The sequence below is a fragment of the Tursiops truncatus genome, chromosome X (assembly GCF_011762595.2).
Source record: "Tursiops truncatus isolate mTurTru1 chromosome X, mTurTru1.mat.Y, whole genome shotgun sequence".
NCBI classification, from domain to species: Eukaryota; Metazoa; Chordata; class Mammalia; order Artiodactyla; family Delphinidae; genus Tursiops; species Tursiops truncatus.
This window is the reverse complement of record NC_047055.1, coordinates 72,200,610-72,224,462: the sequence shown is the minus strand read 5'-3', so window position 1 is coordinate 72,224,462 and position 23,853 is coordinate 72,200,610. Positions and strand designations below refer to the sequence as shown.

General features: G+C 36.4%; 1 pseudogene; it reads left to right on the top strand.

Annotated features, from left to right (window-relative positions):
* Nucleotides 1-1,757: 1,757 nt before the first annotated feature.
* LOC109552355 (importin subunit alpha-1 pseudogene) lies at nucleotides 1,758-19,045 on the top strand (annotated as a pseudogene).
* Nucleotides 19,046-23,853: the final 4,808 nt, after the last annotated feature.

Here is a 23,853-nt window from a genome sequence, read left to right as displayed (position 1 = left end):
CAGAGTGAAGTTAGAAAGAAAAAAACAAATACCGTATGCTAACACATATATATGGAATCTAAGAAAAAAAAAGGTCATGAAGAACCTATGGGCAAGGTGGGAATAGACACTGAACTACTAGAGAATGGAGTTGAGGATATGGAGAGGGGGAAGGGTAAGCTGGGAGAAGGTGAGAGAGTGGTTTGGACATATATATACTACCAAACTTAAAATAGATAGCTAGTGGGAAGCAGCCGTATAGCATAGGGAGATCAGCTGGGTGCTTTGTGACCACCTAGAGGGATGGGATAGGGAGGGTGGAAGGGAGGGAGATGCAAGAGGGAAGAGATATGGGAACATATGTATATGTATAACTGATTCACTTTCTTATAAAAGAGAAACTAATACACCGTTGTAAAGCAATTTTACTCCAATAAAGATGTTTTATATATATATATATATATATATATATATGTTCATATTGTATGTAACACTGGAAGCTTTAAAGACTTAGCTGTTTTTGTAAAACCAACAATATTATACTGTCTTATTTGTTATAGATTTATGCTAATTATATGAAATTGAATTTTTAAAACATTTGGGTTAGTTTTTATAAAGATACCTTTTTCATATTTGAATTATTAGACATTCAGATTTTTTTAATTTTTGTGATTTTTTGGAATACTTACTTTATATGAGCACTTATTTATCTGTAAGCCAATTAAAATAAAGCTTCCTTAAAAAATTACAAATTAATGTGGTCATACAGTTTAGAGGTAGGAAAGTATCACATATACATGACATACATGCATACATAGACACATACATAAAGACATAGACACATATAGAGGTCTCACAGCTTTCCTTCTAAAATTTTAGCCGTGAGTCAGGTATAAACACAATAATATAAACTCACTGGTTTATATAAAAGCGTTGGCTCTCATCTTTTCCCCATTTTCTATTTTTCTCCAAATTGTGTTTTTGGCAGCTAGAAGAAGTTAAGGTTACCTGCTCAATATGAAGGTTAAAGCTTTCCACCAGTATATGTGGAGGAGCCGATTAAGATTTTATTTTGGCCTGAATATAATCTTATGGAAGCTGTAGGCTAAATTTTGGGTGAGGGACTAAGAGATACCAGGTGTCTGTCTGGGTTTCTCCTAAGCTCATATGAGTGGATAAAATATCCAGTTTATTTAAAAATAGACTTTAACCTTCAGGTGGTTGCTTTTGGGGTCCCTGAGTCCCTTGAGAACACATGATGGGGTAGGGAGCCTAAAGCTTAGGAGTGAGGGATGGGGAGGTACAGGTTTTGAAGAAGAACATATCAAAAATACAAGGGACCTGAAGGGAAGATCAAAGATGGTAAAAGGAGGAATGAGAATCAGAGGTAATGGAAAGGCAGAGATCCTAAATCAGCCAGTTTGGGAAGATCTAAATTTTCCTGAAGAGGCTACTGAAATTCCAAATTATTCTTAAGCATATAGTCAGCTGGAACTGAGGAGGGGGTTCACAGTAGACTAAAAGTTATCAACGGGAGGAGCCTGATCAAGTAGAGAAAGAAGGCAGGTACAAAAAAAATCATTTTCACATGCAATCCTGTCTTGAAACCCAACGGTTTCTTCTATGAAATTTCCCTTAAGGAGCCAAAAGAATGTCTCTGAAAAAAACAAGAAAAAGAGTCCACAAAAAAAAAAAAAAGAAAAAAGAGTCCTCACAAAGGAGCCAGGGATTTCTTGCTCAGGTACCAAGGAATAAAACCCCATTTGAAAAGAGCAAAGATGTCTATTGAAGATGATTCTCCCTCAAAACAGAAGAAGAAGCAGGCATCTTCAGATGAGCAGAATCAGAAAAGTGAGCTTTTCCCATGGAGAATGGAGGTGCCAAAGTAACAGCAACAAGGAAAGAAAATACAAATGAGACCTCTATAAAGAAGAAGTATTCTAAATACAAAGATTAAAGTTCAACTAAGTGAGATCTGGATTGGAATTTCCCCTATTATACACCAATGGCACATTTCAAACAAAGAAGTCCAGGACTTTAACCCAGCCTCAGGAGTATATACAGAATCCTAAGGATCAAAATATGTCCTTAATGTGCTTCAGTGGACTGTCATCTGGAGCACTGGATCAGCAGTCAAACACACCAATGGATCCCCATTCAGTCAGGAGTGAAGACAAAGGCTTCAAAAGTGTACACTTAGGGTTCTGGGTGAGAGGTCCAGGGATCCAGTGATGAATTCTATCCTATCCTAGTTATGGCATCAGAATGGATAAAGAGAAATTATTCTGACACTTGTTAATGACTTTATTCAGGACTATTGTAATAGGGGAAAGACTACTGCAATAATAGTGATTGGACTCAACTATGAATATAAGAGGGCAGCTGAAGATTTATAACCAACAGGCAGAGTGAGAGAATTACTAAGAGAAATTTGGTTAGGTATCAAGGGTCTGGAGAAAGAAGAACATGATTAGGTATAAAGGGTGAAGTAGGCTCCATAAACTGGCTTAGCATGTCTTACAAGCTGAATTGTGTCCACACAATACTCATATGTTGAAGTTCCAAATCCTACTACCTCACAATGTGACTATTTTTGGAGATAGGGTCTTTAAAGAGGTAATTAAGATAGAATGAGATCATTAGGGTATGCCTTAACTCAATATGACGATGTCTTTATAATAAGAGAATATTAGGATACAGAAGGAAGGCCATGTGAAGACACAGGGAGAATATGGTCATCTATAAGCCAAAGAGAAGGACCTCAGAAGAAACCAACCCTACCAACATCTTAATCTCAAACTTCTAGGCTCCAAGACTGTGAGAAAATTAATTTCTCTTGTTTAAGTCAGGCAGTATGTGATGCTGTTAAGTCAGCCCTAGCAAACTAATACAGCAAGAATCTTTCTAAAGTTGGGCTTGACAGGCTAAAGATGAACCCTAGTCAAGAAGGCTCAAAGGAGCCAGTTTGATAAAGGAGGGAGTCCTTGTCAGGTACAACACAAAAAGCACAATCCATAAAAAAAATTGATTGTACTTCATCAAAATTTAAAACTTCTGCTCTTCAAAAAATAGGAACAAGCCTGGAGAAAATACTTGCAAAGCATCTATCTGATAAAGGACTTCATCCAAAATACATAAAGAACTTGCAACACTCAACAGTTAGAAAACAAATAGCTTAATTTTTTTCTAATGGTCAAAAGAGTTGAATAGACTCTTCAGCAAAGAAGAGTTAAAGACGACAAGTAGGCACATGTCTTAGTCAGTTCAAGCTACTATAACAAAAATATCATGGACTAGGTAGCTTAAACAACAAACATTTATTTCTCACAGTTCTGGAGGATGGAAAGTCCAAGATCAAGGTGGCAGAAAATCCTGTGTCTGGAAAGGGCCTGCTTCCTGGCTTGTAGACAGCTGCCTTCTCACTGTATCCTCACATGGATGACAGACAGAGATCATCTCTCATGTCTCCCACCTTCATGAACTAATTACTTCCTGAAGTTCTCACCCACAAATACTATCATATTGGGAATTAGGGCTTCAACATATGAAGTTTTAGGGAACACAATCACTCATGCATAGCATACCCCCCTTGGCTCCCCCAAATTCATGTACTTCTCATATGAAAAATACATTCATTCCATCTCAACAGTGGTAAAAGTCTTAACTGGTTCCAGCATCAGCTATAAAGTCTAAAGATCAAAGTCTCATATAAATCAGATATGGATGAGGCTCGAGGCATGATTCATCCTAAGACAAAATTCCTCTCCAGCTGTGACCCTGTGAAACCAAACATGCTATGTGCTTCCAAAATACAATGGTGGGACAGGCTTGGGTAGACATTCATATTTCAAAAGAGAGACACAGGAAAGAAGGAACAGGTGACAGATTCTAAGCAAGTCTAAAACCTAACAGGGCAAATCCCATTAGATCTTAAGGAATGAGAATATTTTTCTTTAGCTCAGTGCTCTGCCCTTCAGGCCCAGTGGGGCAGCAATGTCAATCCCTGGGTGCCACCAACATCATGTCACATGCCTCGATTCTGCCAGGCAAGGGTCATGTCCCTAGAGCTCTGCTGGACGGGGTCTCCCTCTCATGGCTTCCGTTGGAGGTCATCTGGCCCACTGAAAACACAGCAATAGCCCTGCTGATCTCTGAATCACCTTCAGGGTCATTCTTCCCTCATCTTGAAGAACAGTGCATGTTCACAGCTGAATAGCTCTATGGTCCAGTAATGTACAGTCTAAGAAATCTGACAATCTTCCTTCATTTCATCCTGTCTCTGTCCCTTTCTTTTCAAAATGCCAGTGTTCCTGAGTGGGGTGACTGTTTAGGTCTCTGGTTCTTACCCATATTAATCTTTTTAACAGATGATATGTTGGCCCCACCCACTCTTCAGAACATGCTTTCTTTAATTTTTGGTAATATGGACAGGCTGAGGATTTTCCAAATCTTTAAGTTCTGGTTCCATTTTGCTTAACAATTCCTTCTTCAATTTATTTCTCTCTTCTTATAGTTTACTATAAGCAGTCAGAGAAAACCAAGCTGCCCCTTCAACACTTCGCTTAGAAATCTCCTCAGCTAAATATCTAATTTTATCATTCACAAATTCTACTTCCACAAAACACTAGAACATGAACAAAATTCAGCCAAGTTTGTTGCCTCTTTATAACAAGGACTGCCTTTTCTCCCTTGTCCAATAACATGTTCCTCATTTCTATCTGAAACCTCATCAGAATGGCCTTTAGTGACCACATTTTTTTAACAACATTCTCTACATTATTATTCATGTATTCTCTAAGAAAATGGAAGCTTTCTCTGTTCTTTTCTTTCTGAGCTCTCACCAGAATTGCTGTCATTATTCCCTTCGTGGCAATATTGTCTTTTTCTAGCATGCACCTCAAAACTTTTACAATCTCTACCAATTACTTAGTTCCAAAGTAGCTTCCATACTTTTAGGCATTTTTTATAGTAGCATCCTGCTTCTTGGTACCAATTTCTTAGATCAGGCTGCTATAACTGAATACTGTAGATTGGGTAGTTTATACAACATAAATTTATTTCTCACAGTTCTAGAGGCTGGAAAGCCCAAGATCAAGGCACCAGAAGATCTTGTATCTGGTAAAGGCCTGCTTCTTAGCTTGTAGACAGCTTCCTTCTCATTGTGTCTTCACATGGCCAAGAGAGAGAGACAGAGAGAAAGAGAAAGGGAAAGGGAAAGGGAAAGGAGTGGAGAGAAAGTGCGAGAGTGCAAGCACAAGGGTGCTTTCTCATGTCTCTTCTTATAAAGGCACTAATACCATTATAAAACCTCCATTGTCATGAACTAATTATGTCTCAAAAGTCCCATACACCATTACATTGACGATTAGCCCTTCAACACATTAATTTGGGGGAAACACAAACATTCAGTTCATAGCACCATGTGAAAACATGCTCAGCATCACTAGTCATTGGGGAAATGCAAATTAAAACCACAATGAGATACCACAGCATATTACACTGGCTAAAATTAAAAAAGATTGACCATACCAAATGTTGGTGAGGATGCAGAATAACTCTTTTACACTATTGGTGGAAATATAAAATGGTACAACCACTTTGGAAAACAGTTTGACAATTTCTTTAAAACTTAAACATACAATTACAGTATGATCCAACCACTCCACTTCTAGGGGTATATCCAAGGGAAAGAAAAGAAATGTTCATATAAAGACCTGTGTATTAAGATTCACAAATGTTTTATTTATAACAGTCAAAAACTGGAAACTGCCGAATGCCCATCAATAGATGAATGGATACACAAATTGTAACATATCCATATAATAGAATACTGCTCAGCAATAAAAATAAAAGAATGAACTACTGTTACAATCTATGACATGGATGAATTTAAAATGTATTAGGCAATGTGAAAGAAGTCAGACTCCAAAAGTTACAAATGGTGATTTTGTTTATATAAAACTTTAGAAAGTGCAAACTAACCTACAGTAACCATAATCAGATGAGTGGTTGCTTAAGGACTGTGTGTGGTGGTGATGAGGGGGGTTGTGCACAGGGTGGGGTGTAAGGCAAGGATTATAAAATGGGCATAAGGAAATTTATGGAGTGATATACTCATTATCTTGATAGTGATTATATTTTCATATGTGTATGTATATATATATGTGTGTGTGTGTGTGTGTATATATATATATAAAATACGGTAACAGCTCTGTCATAGCATCAAACTTCCATATGTCCACATAAGCCATGCAAGTAAAGGCTTGAACAGTTATTCTGTGTCTTTGAAAATACCTTGTGACCCTCTTGGAACACAAGAAGATGGAAAGCCTTAGAGGAACTTCTCCAATGTCATCTCTCAGATGCCCCCCTACCTTCCCTGGAAGGCTGCTATGAGAGTTTCTCATCACCTCCTTTGTTCCAGTGAGGTATGGGGCTTTTGCTCTACTCCCCTGAGAATAAGGCTACAGACTATAAAACAGGATAGTTATAGTCTAAAATTGGCTCCTCAGCAATGGGGTATCCTACAACTCTCATTACAGTCATCTGTCCCCTTTCACTTTGCTATCATACTTTTTAGTGTGTAGACAAAGACCATGGGGAGCTAGCATGTTTGGATACTCTTTTCACCGTACATATAAAGTAATCAACTGAATCTAAAAGTGGCTCACTGTATCTTTACCAGTTGAATCAATAGGCATTGCCCATTTCTTGACACTTAATAGTGGTGATGGCTCCATAGGTGTATGCATGTCGAAACATATTAAACTGCACACTTTAAACATACAGTTTATTGCTTGTCAATTGTACCTAAGTTGGGAACAAGCATATGAATCAGCCCATGCTCACTACATCTATCCTACATCACACTGGCGATCCTAACATATCCAGTAAGACAAGAAACATAAATAAAAGGCATATGGATTGGAAAGGAAGAAATAAAACTTTATCCTCAGCTTAGAAAATTCCAAATAATCTACAAAAACAGTACTAGAACTAATAAACAGTTTTATTAAGGTCACAGGATATAAGATCAATATATAAAAACCAAAAATATTTTTATATTTATACACACTAGCAATGAACCATTGGGAAGTCAGATACAAACAAAACAGCACCATTTACAATAGCTCCAAAATTCGTGAAATACTTAGTTAACAAATCTAACACAATACATACAAGGTCTGTACATTAAAAATTACAAAACACTGATCAAAGAACTTAAAGGAGGGCTAAATAAATGGAGAAATATATCATTTTCATGGATTGAAAGCCTCAATATTGTTAAGATGTGAATTTTCTCCAAAATTATTTGTAGGTTTATTAATCCCAATCAAAATTCCAGCAGCATGGTTTACAGAAACCCACAAGCACATTCTAAAATGAATATGTAAAAGGAACAAAGCTAACAATAAAAAAATAATAGGGCTTCCCTGGTGGTGCAGTGGTTGAGAGTCCGCTTGCCGATGCAGGGGACACGGGTTCGTGCCCCGGTCCGGGAAGATCCCACATGCCGCGGAGCGGCTGGGCCCGTGAGCCATGGCCGCTGAGCCTGCGCGTCCGGAGCCTGTGCTCCACAACGGGAGAGGCCACAACAGTGAGAGGCCCGCGTACCGCAAAAAAAATAATAATAATAATAAAAAAAAATAAAGACTAGGAAACTTGGAGAACTCACACTACCTGATTTCAAAACTTAATATAAAGCTACAGTAATCAAGATAATGCAGTATTGTTAAAAGGATAGACACATAGAATAATGGAACAAAATAGAGTACAGAAACAGACCCATACATATATGGTCAGTTGTTTTTCCACAGCAGTATAAACTCAATTCAATGAAGAAAATATTATTTTGAACAAAAAGTGCTGAAAAAATTGGACACATACATTCAAAAAATGAACCTCAACTCATACCTCATACCATATAGAGAAATTAACTCAAAATGAGTCATACCTAAATATAAAACCCCAAAGTCTAAAACTTCTGGAAGAAAACATAGGCAAAAACTCTTAGTGACCTTGGATAAAGGAAAAATATCTTAAATACAACACCAAAAGTATAAACCATAAAATTTTTAAATTGATAAATTGGACTCCACCAAAATATTTTGCTCTTTGAAAGACACTGTTTGTAAAATTAAATAAGATAAGCCAAAGACTGGAAGAAAATATTTGACAAAGAACTTATGTGTCAGTGGTCCCCCCAAACACCCAGGGATCCAATGATTCATGAGGAGGACTCAAAGTATTCAGCATGTAGTTGTACTCACAGTTTTTACTTATCTCAATGAAATAATAAACAGAAAAATCAGCCAAGAAAAAGGCATGTGAGGCAAAGTCTAGAGGAAACCAAGTGCAAGCTTCCAAAAGTTTTCTCTCGGTGAAGTAACATTTAATTATTCAGCAACAAGCTGCAAAAAGACATGTGAAATGTTGTCTACCAGGCAAGCTCATTTAAGACTTGGTGCCCATTTTGATTTTTTGTGGGGTGGGGGTGGAGAGGAGCTGGTCACATAGGCATTCTCTGCCTAGCATGTACCATAATTCCAGACTTCCAGAAGGAAAACAGATGTTCAGCATTATTTCTGTAAACAGTTTAGACACTATGAGCCATTCTTATAAGGGGATGATGGGAACCCTCCCAAAATCCAAGTTCCCAGATGCTCGCAAATGGACAAATTTACAAGTAGGCTTTTTTTTTAAGGTTATCAGTCTGAGGTCTGCTATGTTAATACTTTTCTACACAACTCGTATCCACAATATATAAAGCACTTTTAAAAACAATAATATGAAAACAACCTAATACAAAACAGGAAAAAAGTTTTGAACAGACACTTTACCAAAGAAGATATAAGGACAATAAATAAGACATGAAAAAATGCTCAAAATCATTAGTCTGTTGGGAACTGCAAATTAAAACCACAAGCCCAGATGGCTTCAGTGGTAAATTCTACCAAACAATTAAGGAATAAATATTATCAAATCTATACAAACTCTCATGAAATTGAAGAGAACGGTATATTTCCCAACTTATTCTGTCAGGCTTGCATTATCATCACACCAAAGTCAAAGATATTAAAAGAAGAAAAAAAACCTACAGATCAATATCTGTCATGAACACAGAGCCCTTTGTCACATATTAGAACTATTTTTTTTTCTTATAACTTTGGGTACTTTTTGCTATAAAGGAATACCAAAAACCAGTCAACATGCCTAAGAAGGAGGTCTGATATCTCCTGGTATATATTTAAAACTGACTGTTAGCAGTACATCAGTACTGCCTGACATTCATGTATTCATTGAACTAACATTTATTGGGCTCCTCTTATATTCCAGGCACTGTATAACGTTCAGGGGATATAAATATAGCCTCTTTTGTAGAAAAGCATTTCTGTCTAACACAGATTCTTGGCCATTCATTAACTGAGTAATCTTTGAAAAGTTACTTAACTTCCCTAAGCTTCACTTTCCTTATCCTTAAGATGGAGATGGTAACAGCATACACTTCATACAAGTCATGTGAGAGGTGACAATGTTGTACTTTATCTGAGGCCTGTTACCAGAGGAAAAATCCTTTTATGTTGTGAGAAAGGGATAACCTAACCAGGAAAGGACCTCTCTGCTCTTAACATATCCAAAATAAGGCCCTCTTCATCCTCTTCAATGGCTATGACTCCCTTGCTTAACTGTTTTTTTTAAAACCGAGGGCCCCCTTCCTTTTCTTTGAGATAGTCCTCATTAATAAATGTTATCCCTATTGCAAAAGCCTGAATAAAAAATCATTTCCTTAATTGTCTGGTATATTTTTTATTTCACAAAGGATTACATAAGATATGTGTAAAATATTGAAGTTGTGTCTGATACACAGTAAGGTCTCAATAAAGGTTACAATGTTAATATGGAAAAGGTAAATCACACTGAGATACCATTAAATACCTATTAGAATGACTAAATCAAACAAACCAACAAGTTCAAATGCTGGTAGGAATGTGGAATAACTGGAAGTCTCATACATTACTAGTGGAGTGCCAAATGCTAGGAAACAACAGCAGTTTCTTGCAAAGTAAACATACACTTACCCTATGACCCAGCAATCACACTCCTAAGTATGTAAATATAAGAGAGAAATATAAACTATTTTCACATAAAAATCTGTACACTGATTTTTTATAGTAACTTTATTCATAATCAACAAAATCTAGAAATAACCCATATATCCTTCAAGTGGTGAATGGATAAACAAAATGTAGTACATCCATACAATGGAATACTACTCAGCCATCAAAAGAACTACTGTTACACTCTATGGCATGGATAAATTTCAAGTGGATTTTGGAAAGTGAAAAAAAGTCAAAGTCTAAGGCTGAATACTATACGATTTCCTTTATATGACTTTATCAAAATGCAAAATTATATGGAGAAAAAACAGATTAGTGGCTGCTAGAAGCTAGGATGGTAGTAAAGAGTTGAGTCCAAAGGCAAATGAGAGAATTTTTTAAGATGGTGGAACTTTTCTATATTTTCATTTTGGTAGTAGTTACAAGGCTATGCATTTGTGAAAACTCATAGAACTGTATACCTCGAAGGGTGAATTCTTCTGTATGTAAATTATATCTCACTAAACCTAACCTCTAAAAAGTGATATTACTTCCTTCATGCAATATGTTGTAAAAACCTCTCCATTGCAAGGTGACAGGTGCCCCCTCAAGAGCTACCCGCCGTCATTTCTACTGGCTGCCAGGCTAATAATTAGGGTTAAAATCATGCTGAGACTGATAAGGAAGGAAAGAGATTACACCCCCAAGGAGCAGCAAGGATTAGGTAACATACACTGGCAAGAACCAGAGTTGGAAAAACTAATGATGTTGAACATTTTTTCAGGGCTTCTTTGACATCTGTATACCCTCTTCAGTGAAATGTTTGTTCATGTGTTTTGCCCATTTTCTAATTAGATTTTTTTTAACTACTGGGTTTTTGAGAGATCTTTATATATTTTAGATCTTTATGCCTTCCTGGTGTGTTGATCCTTTTATTATTATGTAATGTCCCTCTTTGTTTAATTTTCTTTGCTCCAAAGTCTACTTTATCTGAAATTAAAATAGCCATTTCTGCTATTTTTTGATTAATGTTTTCATGGCATATCTTCCTCCAACCCTTTTACTTTCAACCTACCTATGTTTTTGTATATGAAGTGAATTTCTTGTTGGCAGCATATTGTTGTATCATTTTCTGTTAATCCAGCTGCCTTTTAAATTATGCATTTAGCTCACATATTTTTAAGATAATTACTGATATGTTAAGACTTAAGTCTTGTCATTTTACTATCAATTTTCTGTTTGTTTCCTTGGGTCCTTCTTCCTCAATTTTCTTTCCTTCCTGTGGGTTATTTGGACGTTTAGTGGACATTTAGGGAGATTCCATCTTGATTTATTTGTAGTGTTTTAGAGTATATCACTTTGAATAGTATCTTTAGTGGTTGCTCTAGGTATTACTATATATATATATATATATATATATATATATATATATATATATAAAACTTATTACAGTCTACTCTCATCAACATTTTACCACTTCAAGTGAAGATAAAAACTTTACTACCTGCTATGTCCTTTTAGACTCCCCATTTTTGAAATATATTTGTCTTGAGTATTTCTTCCATGTATTTTGAGCATCACACCAAATGGTGCTATGATTTTTGCTTCAGTCTCCAAATATGATTTAAGTAACTCATGACCATAGCCTATTATATTTAGCTCTATGTTTACCCATTCTGTTGTCTTTCCTTTCTGAAATTCAAAGCCTTCTTTTATTATGATTTCCTTTTTTTTTTTATCATTTCCTTTTTGCTTAGAGAACTTCCTTTAGTCGTTTCTGTTTTTGTTTGTTTTTTTTGTTTGTTTTTGTTTTTTTTTGCGGTACACGGGCCTCTCACTGTTGTGGCCTCTCCCGTTGTGGAGCACAGGCTCCAGACGCACAGGCTCAGCGGCCATGGCTCACGGGCCTAGCCGCTCCATGGCATGTGGGATCTTCCTGGACTGGGGAATGAACCCGTGTCCCCTGCATCGGCAGGCAGACTCTCAACTACTGCGCCACCAGGGAAGCCCCGTTTAGTCGTTTTTAAGAGTAGGATTGCTAGCAACAAATTCTTACTGTTCCTTTTTGAAAATTCTTCTTCATTCAAGAATGATATGTTTGCCAGGTATGGGATTTGCAGTTGGCAGTTCTTTTCTTTCTGTACTTGAAAAGTGCTGTGCCACTTTGTCCTGGTGCCTATGTTTTCTGGTGAGAAATAGCATTAGAAATTGCTTTGCCCCTATGGATAAAGTGTCATTTTTCTCTCACTCTTTTCAAGATTTTTTCCTTGTAAAGAGTTTTCAGAAGTTTAGTTTTGATATTTCTTGGTGTATAAGTTTTTAGTTTATCCAATTTGAAGCTTATTTAGCTTCTTGTAACTGTAGGTTTATATCTGTTGACAGATTTGGGAGGTTTTCAGCTATTATTTCTTCTTAGCTTCTGTCTTCCTAGCTTTATTTAGGTATAAATGACAAATAACATTGTATAAGTTTAAGGTATACATTGTGATGATTTGATATACATGCATATTTAAATGATTACCACAATAATTATATATGTGGTGAGAACATTTAAGATCTACTCTCTTAGCAAATTTCAAGTCTACAATACAATATTGTTAGCTATATTCACCATGCTGTATATTAGATATCCAGAACTTATTCATCTTATAACTGAAAGTGTGTAACCTTTGACCAATATCTCATTTCCCTCACCCCCTGACAACCACAAATCTACTATGTTTCTATGAATTTGACTTTTTTAGGTTCTGCATATAAGTGAGATCATACACTATTTGTCTTTCTCTGTCTGACTTATTTTGCTTAGTATAATGCCCTCAAGGTTCATCCATGTTGCCACAAATGACAGGATTTCCTTCGTTTATTGCTGAATAATATTTTGTTGTGTGATTTTAAAAATACATATGTGGCATTTTATGTATCCATTCATCAATCAATGGCTACTTACATTGTTTCTATGTCTTGGTTACAGTATTTCTTTGGAATAAGTTTTGAGCCCTAATCTCCTCTTCTAGTTCTGGGACTCTGAAGATAGAAATGTTAAGTATTTTGTTACTTTCCTAAGTCTCTGAGGCTCCATTTATTATTTAGTCTATGTTTCCCTCTGTTGTTCAGACTGAAAAAATTCTAATGATCTTTCCTCAAGTTCACTGATTCTATCCTCTATCATCTCTACTCTTGACTTCATCCAATAAAGTTTTTTTATTGTTGTATTTTTCAGTTCTATAATTTCTATTTGGTTCCTTTTTATAATTTCTAATTTTTGCTGAGATTTTCTATTTTTCTTTTGTTTTATGAGAATTTATAATTGCTTAATGAGCATTTTCTATGATGGCTGCTTTAAAAACTTTGTCAGATATTTACAACATTTGATTCATATCAATGTCATTATTTGTTGATTGTCTTTTCTCATTCTATTTGGTGATTTCTTGGTTCTTTGTATGACGAATGATTTTTCATGGTATCCTGGATAATTTGGATATTATATTATGAGACTGTAGATCCTATTTAATCTTCCTTTTTAGCAGGCAGTCCCCTTGTTTGATGTGTATTATGAGGGATGGGTGGGTGTGTATGTTCAGTTACCTGCTGGTGCCACCAACACCACTCCAGCAAAAGCAGAATGTGGACTCCCACTGCCTTGTTTCAGACAGGTGAGGTGGAATTTCAGCAATCTCCTTGGCCCTGTTGATACCTTCCTGGGAAAAGTAAGGACACCCTCTTGACATGCACCACCTCGTTGCCTCTGAGTGGGGGTGTGAGTGGGGATTGAGAGTGATTCACACCACTTTCTTGCTACATGGTGGGAGTGAAAGTTCAGCTTCCTACTGAACCCCACTGACACTGTGGGAGCAGAGGTATGCATAATGCAAACTAGACTCAGCTCCAGCCACCTCATTCTTCCTTACAGATACTGGGTAGTGGTAGAAACTTAGATTCCTGTGGGTCCCACTGACACCAAGGGAAAGCAAAGCGGGGGATAGCATGATGTCAACTAGCCTGACTCACACCACTTCATTCTGCCTCATTAATTCTCAGGTAGGTGTAGAGGCTCAGCTTCCCACTGGGCTCCATCAATACCATTTACTTACTGCTTTTAAAATTTAAAGTCTTCTGTGACTTGGATATTGCAAACAGTGCTGCAATAAACACTGGGGTAAAGAAGATGTGGTACATATATACAATAAAATATTACTCAGACATTAAAAAATGGAATAATGACATTTGCAACAACATGGATGGAAGTAGAGATTGTCATATTGAGTGAAGTCAAACAGAAAAAGAGAAATATCATATTTTATTGCTTATATGTTGAATATAAAAATAAATGATGCAACTGAACTTATTTACAAAACAGAAACAGACTCACAGACTTAGAGAACAAACTTATAGTTACCGGGGGGAAGGGTGGAGGGAAGGGATAGTTAGGAAGTTTGGGATGGACATGTACACACTGCTATATTTAAAATGGAAAACCAACAAGGACCTACTGTATAGCACAGGGAACTCTGCTCAATATTATGTAACAACCTAAATGGGAAATTAATTTGAAAAAGAATAGATACATGTATATGTATAACTGAATCACTTTGCTGTACACCTGAAACTAACACATTTTTAATCAACTATACTCCAATATAAAATAAAATGTTAAAAAAATTTAAAGTCTCTTCCCATGCAGTTTCAATTCACCTATATTTTCTTATAGATTTCTATAATTTCATCATAAATATTTAATGACCTAATCCACCCAGTTTGATTTGAGAAGTGAGGGTTTATCATTTTTTTCCTCTAAATAACTAACTGCATTAACTCCATTTGTTAAAAAATCTTTGCTTTTCTCCCAATGATTTATGAAGTACTTTCCAACAAATTTTTCACAAATTAAATACATGTAATGGAGCAGGACTCTATGGGGCCTTCCCCAGGCAGGCCCCTCCCCCATATCCTCTGCTTTAGCTCCTTTCTAAAGTACCTAGATAACAGTATCTGATGCACATTTCCTGAGTTGTTTTACACATGTAACCCCCCACCACCACCACAAAATGGAAGATGTTAACTACTTGCTGACCACGAGCACATAGTCCCTAGGCCTCCTGCAGCCTAAGGAATGATAATGTTAACCCTTGTGACACTGCCCTGTTACCTCACCATCAACAAGAGAACTGTCCATAAGCTGATCACATACCCTGCAACACCCCTCCCTCACCTGGCATTTAAAAATACTTTGCTGAAACCCTTCAGGGAGTTCAGGGTTTGGGGGGCATGAGCCACCTCTCTCCTTGCATGGCCCTACAATAAACATTTCTCTGCTCCAAACTTCAACGTTTCAGTTTGATTGGCCTCACTGTGCATAGGGCACACAAACTTGTGTTCAGTGACATACATACATAATTATCTAAGTCATATAGAAAAAATATATATATACTATATATATATTTATTTTACATATCAAAGAAAAATGTGTATTTATTCATTGCATATATGCCACTAGAACATAGGCTCCATGACAGCAGGGATTTCATTTTGCTCACTGCTCTAATGCCATAAATATTGTTTTCATGGTAAACAGTGAATAGATGCTTGATGAATTGATACACTAGGTTTTTTTTCTGAGCTAAATATCCTATCTGCTGATTGGCTTGTCAATTCTTATTCCAGCACTACATTAATTTGAGTCATCTAGCTTTAAAATTCATTTTAATAGCTGATAAGGGAAGCTCCCCTCAGTACTCTTTCAAAATGTTCTTGGCTAATCCTATTATACTTCCAAGTAGAACATTAGTATAGTTTTTTCAAGTTCCAAAAATATTTTAAAATATGTTTTTCATTATAAATTGTTAAGGTGTGTTAAGAGTTTCAAAACAGGCAAAAAGAAAAGTATAATATACAGTCTACCTGTTGGGAAGTCAGATTTCAGGTAACTGTAATCAACAGTAAAGAGAAAAAAGGCTTCTAATAAGCCCCCAAGATAGTGACCTTAACGACACAGCTTTGTAATAAAATCAGGTAGGATGGTACAAGAGTGAAAGGCTTGGTCATTTTCATCATTTATTAATCAAACATGTGTGATAACTATTAGAAACCATAATCTATTAAAGGAACTCCTATAAGTCAGTAAAAATGGTGAGGAACTCTAATAGAATAACTGGCAAATATAAACAGGTATTTCATAAAAGAAAACTCACCAAAACTAAAAGAATATGAAAAGATGCTCAAACGCATTAGCAATTTGAAAAATATAAATCAAAATAATGAGATATCACTTTATAGTAATCAAATTGGCAAAAATTATAAAGCTGAATAGTGACAAGAATTGGGGGGTGGTTGGGCAAGATAGCAGCCCTCATTCACATAGTAGGGATGCATGCACGAGGATGTTCATTGCAGGTTGTTTGTGATGTTGGAGTATTAGAAGCAAACTAAGTGTATATCACTGAAAGAGTGAATAAATCAAATGTGGTAGATTCAGGGTATGGAATATTAGGCAGCAGGCAAAGCAAATGACTAGGTATAGCCATGGAAACATGGATAGATATTAAAAATAGTGCTGAGTAAGATATTAAAACAGTGCTGGGTAAGAAAAGAAGAAACAGAATGAGATATATATTTTCATCTAGATTGCTATAATTATTATAATTTTGTTTTGCTTACTGCTGTATCTCTAGTGTCTTAAATATTAGTTGCATGGTAAGCACTGAATAAATATGGTGCAATACAAGTTATACAAATTTTAAAATAAATGTATACACAAAAATTACAAGAACACATACATAAAAAAGAATAAATCAAACACAGAGTGGTATCCTATTGGGGATGGGGATGAATCTGAAACATAATATTGCTTAATAAATGGCAACTATCATTATTATTACTATTATTATTATTAATACAAAAGAGCCCTTCATATTATTACAAAGCCTCTTATTCAAGCTTATTAGCCTTTATTAACACACAACTCTTAAAAGTTTTTATCCTTTTTCCTGGTAAGTGCTAGATTAGACAAAACAAACTAGAAGTGGGTAGAAGACAATGACAAGCGACATGTATGAAAGAAGAGAGACACCAGAAAAGACAGATGATGCATGCTAATAATGATGATCCTGCTCAACAAGAAAAAGTTAAAAAATATTTGATATTTTCTATTTTTAAAAAATCTAGATTTTATAGCTAGCATTCAAAAATCGTTAGAATGATTTCCCCCATGAAGTGAAAATCATCAGTTCATAAAATATGTTCTTGTTTCCCAGCAAGGATAGTTTTAAGGCCCAAAATATAGTAGTTGTGAACAAGAATTGTAAAATAGTAAGATTAAATTGCCTTTAAAAAGTAGATTTTGCACCTTCCCAAAAGCTTGCATATAGAAGCTGCAGACCAAATGGAGCAAGAAACTTGCTGACATTTCCTCAAATTCAAATATAAGGACAATCCAGTGAAACACCACTAGGAAATAAAGAAAGGGATGGGTTATTTCCAAAATACCAGGGATGGGGGGCTAATTTTGTTAACATTGATTAAGTTTTAGCTTCAATTTAGAAAACAAGCTCTTTTTATAACCAGGAAAACCTCTCTGAGAGGTTTAGGCTGCCATTTAGTAACTTAAATCTTAATTATACCTTGCCTACTCATTTTAAGTTTTACTTTGCTTATAAGCCAGGGAAAACAACATCCACAGTTTGTTTATATGAATTTGTCTTTATGTGTATTTCAATGTTAAAGTTATAAGAAGAATGGAAATGCGATTTTCTCTCATTAATAATGATCATTTTATAATAAATACTAACCATCATTATTACTATTATTTTGAAAAAGGACAAGCATGGTAGAAAGAACAGGAAATAATGGATATAATTCTAGGTGAATCTAAAGCCCTTCTCCCTAAACCTCTAATTTACCATTTAAAAATAAAATAATTCTACAATCATTCTACCATAGACTTGAATACAGAATACTGTCCAAATTACTTTTCCCCTCTTTGAAGATATTATTTTTCTTTAAACGAGCTCCTCTTTAACTAGAGATGTATGTGTTTTCCCACCATAAAAGGATAGAGGCTTTTATTAATTTTCTATATATCATAAAAACAATCTCTGAACACCTTTATAGTTTAGAATTTAAAAGTATAATTTTTCAGTTATCCAGGGTGTATTAACTTGAAGCTTGTAAACGCAATGCTGCTACACATAAAATCTGAGCCAGATCCACAATTATCTTCTAGTTTTCTCCTATTGTCTAATAACATGTACACCAATAAGAATGCTAATTAGCTAACTGCTCACCTTAACAGTTTGGAAAACAAAGGGAAACACAGAACAGAAGTGAGACAGTACTGTATAGAAGTTATAATGAAACAGAGAAAAGCTAAGAAAAATGACCAGATGCTGAAAAGAAGAAAGGTAAGTTCTTTTCCTGATGCTGCTACTTCTCTACTACAGGTAATTTATAGCAACTAGGTCTTTGTAAATTGTTCTGTTGATGACACTGGGAAAGACACAAACAGCAATAATTTGGAAAGTCAATTCCAAGCTACCCAAGTTGCTGGAAAATTCTTTGTGTGGGAAAAAAGCCTTCCATAGACAACGTAATCTGAGCTGGTTTGATTAAAAAATGTGTACCTTTCTCTGATTGTAGTATTATTGAATTTTAATCTGCTTAGGTGTACTTGTTAATATAAATTTTGGGAAACCAGAATAGACTGTGGTAGATGAAGGTACTATAACATCATTAATTGCTGTCTTGTCATCTCTCCATTCACACATCAGTGAAAAAGCTGTACAGGCTCTCAGAAACATTGCAGGTAATGGTTTGCTTCCAATGATTTCATTATCAAGAATGGCAAAATAAACACTTCGTTAATTCTACTTGTATTGATAGTTATTGATTTGCCATCTTTAGCACATGGTTATTTATATAGTCTAATCTGGACACTTTCAAATCTTTATTATAATAATATGCTATTCCCCCTTTAGATGTTATTAAGCAAATTCTTCCTACTTTTGCATCATGACTGTTGAGAAGTATTTAGAGATATTTGCTGAGCTGTCCTACCTTACTGATGGTTCAATGAACTAACTGACATAGTCAAAAAAACAAGAGTTTTGCCAAAATTTGTAAAATTTCTAGGAGCTGCTGAAGAGCCAATTGTGACTCCAGCCTTAAGAACCATAGGAAATACCACCAATGGGACAGATGTATAAGTTTAGCACGTAATAGATGTAAGGCACTTTCAGTTTTTCCTTTTTAACTGCCAACATATCTATAAATATTCATTCATTCAACCCAAATAAAATATGCATTTACAATATGCTAAATAATAATTCAGACACTGAGGATTCAACAGTGAACAATACAGATAAGCTCCTTATACATTCAACTAGGAGAGATGAATAAACAAGTATACCTGTAACTGTAAAGATATATCAATTTTTCCATCTTCTTTTTCATAAGAAAAGTATATGTAGAGAGACCTTCAAGATGGAGGAGGAGTAAGACATGGAGAGCACCTTCCTCCCCACAAATACATCAGAAATACATCTACATGTGGAGAAACTCCTACAGAACACCTACTGAATGCTGGCAGAAGACCTCAGACTTCCCAAAAGGCAAGAAAATGCCCACCTACATGGGTCGGGCAAAAGAAAAAATAAAAAAGAGACAAAAGAATAGGGACAGGACATGCACCCCTGGGAGAGAGCTGAGAAGGAGGAAAAGTTTCCACACACTAGGAAGCCCCTTCACTGGCGGATACCGCAGGTGGTGGTGGGGGAAGATTTGGAGCCACTGAGGAGAGTGCAGCAATAGATGTGCAGAGGGCAAAGCGGAGAGACTCCCGCACAGAGAATCGGTGCCGGCCAGCACCCACCAGGCTTGTCTGCTCACCTACTGGGGCGGGTGGGGGCTTGGAGCTGAGGCTCCAGCTTCGGAGGTCAGATCCCAGGGAGAGGACTGGAGTTGGCTGCATGAACACAGCCTGAAGGAGGTTACTTCACCACAGCAAGCTGGGAGGGAGTCTGGGAAAAAAGTCTGAAACTGCCTAAGCGGCAAGAGACCATTGCTTAAGGGGGCACAAAGAGAGGGGATTCAGAGCACTGCCTAAATGAGCTCCAGAGGTGGGTGCGAGCCGTGGCTATCAGTGTGGACACCAGAGATGGGCATGAAACACTAACGTTGCTGCTGAGGCCACCAACAAGCCTGTGTGCAAGCACAAGTCACTAAACACACCTCCCCTCCTGGAAGCCTGTGCAGCCCGCCACTGCAAGGGTCCCGCGATTCAGGGACAACTTCCCTGGGAGAACACATGGCATGCCTCAGGTGGTTGCAATGTCATGTTGGCCTCTGCTGCCACGGGCTTGCCCCACATTCTGTACCTCTTCCTAGCCACGGCCTGAATGAGCCAGAGCCCCATAATAAGCTGCTCCCTTAACCCCATCCAGTCTGGACAGGAACAGACGCCCTCAGGTGACCTACATGCAGAGGCGGGGCCAAATCCAAAGCTGAACCCCAGGAACTGTGCAAACAAAGAAGAGAATGGGAAATTTCTCCCAGCAGCCTCAGGAGTAGTGGATTAAATCTCCACAAACAACTTGATGTACTCTGAATCTCTAGAATACCTGAATAGACAACGAATCATCCCAAAATTGAGGTGGTGGATCTTGGAAGCAACTGTAGACTTGGGGTTTGCTTTCTGCATCTAATTTGTTTCTGGTTTTATGTTATTGTAGTTTAGTATTTAGAGTTTATTATCATTGCTAGATTTGTTTATTAATTTGGTTGTTCTCTTCCTGTTTTTTTTTTACTGTATATATAGATATATATTTCTTTCCTTTTTCTCTTTTTGTGAGTGTGTATATGTAGGTTTCCTTGTGTGATTTTGTCTGTATAGCTTTGCTTTTTCCATTTGTCCTAGGGTTCTGTCTGGCCTCTTTTATCTGTATATTTTTTAGCACTTGTTATCACTGGTAGATTAGTTTTCTGGTTTGGTTGCTCTCTTCTTTCTTTATTACTTGTTAATTTCTTTTATTTTTAATAATTAAATTGTTTTATTTTAATAACTTTTAATTTAATTTTATTTTACTTGATTTTTTCTTTCTTTCTTTTTTTCTCCCTTTTCATCTGAGCCATGTGGTTGAAAGGGTTTTGGTGCTCTGATGGGGTGTCAAGCCTGTGCCTATGAGGTGGTAGAACTTAGTTCACGATATTGGTCCACCAGAGACCTCCAGGCTCCATGTAATATCAAATGGCAAAAACTCTCCCAGAGATCTCCATCTCAACGCTAAGACCCAGCTCCACTCAACAACAAGCAAGCTACAGTGCTGGACACCCTATGCAAAACAACTAGCAAGACATGAACACAACCCCAACCATTAGCAGACAGGATGAATAAAATTATAATAAGGTCACAGACACATGAAAACACACCACTGAACGTGAACCTTCCCACCAGAAAGACAAGATCCAGCCTCATTCACCAGAACACAGGCACCAGTCCCCTGAACCAGGAAGCCTACACAACACACTGAACCAAACTTACCCACCGGGGGCAGACACCAAAAATAATGGAATCTAAAACCCTGCAGCATGTGAAAAGGAGAACCCAAACACAGTAAGTTAAGCAAAATGAGAAGAGAGAAAAATACACAGCAAATGAAGGAGCAAGGTAAAAACCCATCAGACCAAACAAATGAAGAGAAAAAAGGCAGTCTACCTGAAAAAGAGTTCAGAGTAATGATACTAAAGATGATCCAAATCTTCGAAATAGAATGGAGAAAAAAAAGTATAACAAGGACCTAGAAAAACTGAAGAGCAAATACACAATGATGAACAACAAAATAAATTAAATTAAAAATTCTCTAGAAGGAATAAAGAGCAGAATAACTGAGGCAGAAGAACGGATAAGTGACCTGAAAGATAAAATAGTGGAAATAACTACCACAGAGCAGAATAAAGAAAAAAGAATGAAAAGAATTGAGGACAGTCTCAGAGACCTCTGGGACAACATTAAACGCACCAACATTCGAATGATAGGGATCCCAGAAGAAGAAGAGAAGAAGAAATGGACTGAGAAAATATTTGAATAGATTATAGTTGAAAACTTCCCTAATATGGGAAAGGAAATAGTTAATCAACTCCAGGAAGAGCCGAGAGTCCCATACAGGATAAATCCAAGAAGAAACATGCCAAGACACATATTGATCAAACCATCAAAAATTAAATACAAAGAAAACATATTAAAAGCAGCAAGGGAAAAAACAACAAATAACATACAAGGGAATCCCCATGAGGTAAACAGCTAATCTTTCAGCAGAAACTCTGCAAGCCAGAAGGGACTGACAGGACATATTTAAAGTGAAGAAAGGGAGAAACCAACAACCACGATTACTCTACCCAGCAAGGATCTCATTCAGATTTGATGGAGAAATTAAAACCTTTACAGACAAGCAAAAGCTAAGAGAATTCAGCACCACCAAACCAGCTTTACAACAAATGCTAAAGGAACTTCTCTAGGCAGGAAACACAAGAGAAGGAAAAGACCTACAATAACAGACCCAAAACAATTAAGAAAATGGGAATAGGAACATACATATGGATAATTACCCTAAATGAAAATGGATTAAATGCCCCAACCAAAAGACATAGACTGACTAAATGGATACAAGAACAAGACCCATATACATGCTGTCTACAAGAGACCCACTTCAGACCTAGGGACACTTACGGACTGAAAGTTAGGGGATGGAAAATGATATTCCATGCAAAAGGAAATCAAAAGAAAGTTGGAGTAGCAATTCTTTTATCAGACAAAACAGACTTTACAATAAAGACTATTAAAAGAGATAAAGAAGGACACTACAAAATGATAAAGGGATCAATCCAAAAGAAGATATAACAATTGTAAATATTTATGCACCTAACATAAGAGTACCTCAATACATAAGGCAAATGCTAACTGCCATGAAAGGGGAAATCGACAGTAATACAATCACAGTAGGGGATATTAACATTCCACTTTCAACAATGGACATATCATTCAAAAGGAAACACAGCTTTAAATGACACATTTAACAAGATAGACTTAACTGATATTTCTAGGACATTCCATCCAAAAACAAGAGAATACACTTTCTTCTCAAATGCTCATTGAACATTTTCCAGGATAGATCATATCTTGGGTCACAAATCAAGCCTTGGTAAATTAAAGAAAATTGAAATCATATCAAGTATCTTTTCTGAACACAACACTATGAGACTGAATACCAATTACAGGAAAAAATCTGTAACAAATACAAACACATGGAGGCTAAACAATACCTACTAAGGAACAAAGAGATCACTGAAGGAATCAAAGAGGAAATCAAAAATACCTAGAAACAAATGACAATGAAAACATGATGGTCCAAAACCTATGGGATGCAGCAAAAGCCATTCTAAGAGGGAAGTTTATAACAATACACTCGTACCTCAAGAAACAAGAAGCATCTCAAATAAACAACCTAACCTTACACCTAAAGCAATTAGAGAAAGAAGGAAAAAAAAAACTGAAGTGAGCAAAAGGAAAGAAATCATAAAGATCAGACCATAAACAAATGAAACAGAAATGAAGGAAACAATAGCAAAGATCAATAAAACTAAAAGCTCGTTCTTTGAGAAGATAAACAAAATTCATAAACCATTAGCCAGACTCATCAAGAAAAAAAGGGAGAAGACTCAATAGAATTAGAAATGAAAAATGAGAAGGAACACCTGACACTGCAGAAATACAAAGGATCATGAGAGATTA